The sequence below is a fragment of the Jatropha curcas genome, chromosome 1, assembly GCF_041381405.1.
Source record: "Jatropha curcas cultivar XTBG-Jc1 chromosome 1, XTBG_Jcur_1.0, whole genome shotgun sequence".
Lineage (NCBI taxonomy): Eukaryota > Viridiplantae > Streptophyta > Magnoliopsida > Malpighiales > Euphorbiaceae > Jatropha > Jatropha curcas.
The window spans coordinates 15,469,713-15,471,205 of record NC_143151.1 but is presented as its reverse complement, the minus strand read 5'-3'; the positions used below and the strand labels follow the sequence as shown (position 1 = coordinate 15,471,205).

The window sequence follows — 1,493 nt, the reverse complement described above, 5'->3', positions numbered from 1 at the left end:
CTTGCTTATTATATGTCATTTGCTTAGCCATTTTATATGTCATTCACCTTGCTTATCTTTAATAAAAAAGGGGGCTTCTAGCTCGTTGGATCTTGCAGCAGCCAATATTAATATTTGGAAATAGTTGTGATACCTGAAGAGTCATCCAAGCATCCCATGAGAGGCAATGTCCAAGTAGGTATAATGCCAACTGAATTTACCGGAATTTCACCACTTGATCAGGAGACCGATGGCACCACCAGCAACAACCACCACAGTATTTGATGGCCCAATCTTTTCTCTGTTGCTTAAATAAGGTAGGGAAAGACAGAGAAAGAGAAACCTACTAGGGCAAAATTTTATACAGAGAGTAATTTTAGATACAAGCTAAGAATGCTAGTTCAACAACAAAATATCAAAACAAGAAAAGAGAAACTTTTATTAGCAAACAGGTAAAGTATTTTGTATTTTCATACACATTAAAAAGATAGCAAATAAATGATATACATTTTAAGATTTGCACACTAACTGCTCTGCTCATGAGATACTTTAAAGGATACCTCTTAGATTATCATTAATACAAGTAACAACGTAGCTATGTAAAAGTTTAACTAGGTTTGTGAAAGCACCCAAAAGAAGAGAGCCATGAAGAATCACTAGACAAGACTCTAGTGGTTATAAACTTCAATTGTGACAAAAAAAAAAAGGTAATAATAAAATAAAGTAGTTTCACCATGTCAATGTTGAAGACGGTCATCTATTAAAGAAAATCTTATTTACAACATCTACTGGCAAAGCATAGGCTGGATCAGTGGCTTTTATTCCAGGATACTCCAGAAGTGAGAGACCTGCACAATCAGCAAAAGGTAAAAATTTATAACATGAAATCCGCAGATAAGAATAAAATGTTAAGTATAGGAAGCAACAAATCACTAGAAATCACATTACCAAGTTCAATGGACAAACACAAAAATAATGTAGTCGTACACACTCAAGTAGCACTTCTACCCAGGAAAAACCAAATGGAGCTAATATAGAGAATAAAAGTTATCCTGATTTAGGTAGTGGATCGAGTGGGATACGCACTTTACATGCCAACAATCTGATTTTGTAACCTCATATTTTTCCGTTCTTTGAAAAATTATAAATTAATAAACAATCAGAAAAGAAAAGGCTTCACTAGGTACAGGAAAAATAATTGAGAACAATTGTAGATACCGATTTCATGCTAGCAGCTTTTAGAAAATTAAGGACTTGGAAAGGAAGAAAGGAAACCACATGCGCATGTCTAGATACTCATGTCAAAAAAATCAGAGCTGATGAAAATATGTACCAGCTACTCCAAAATATGTATGGAAAACATCAACAGCATCTTCAGGTCTATCCGAAATTCCTCCATTCTCAGTGTCCTGAAAATTTGAATATGTTTTTCAGAGATAAAAACATCAATGTCATGAACATCCTAGGATTCTTTGGACAGCTCCAAAAAGTTGGCACTACCTGACAGTTTAAGA

The 1,493-nt window shown here is 34.4% G+C and overlaps 1 long non-coding RNA gene across 1 annotated transcript; it reads right to left on the bottom strand.

Annotated features, from left to right (window-relative positions):
* Positions 1-392: 392 nt before the first annotated feature.
* On the bottom strand, positions 393-1,466 carry LOC105640624 (uncharacterized). Its single transcript, XR_016322295.1, has 2 exons — positions 1,313-1,466; positions 393-827 (listed from the first exon to the last, which is right to left on the bottom strand). It is a non-coding gene; the product is annotated as an uncharacterized LOC105640624 (long non-coding RNA).
* Between the last annotated feature and the right edge of the window lie 27 nt (positions 1,467-1,493).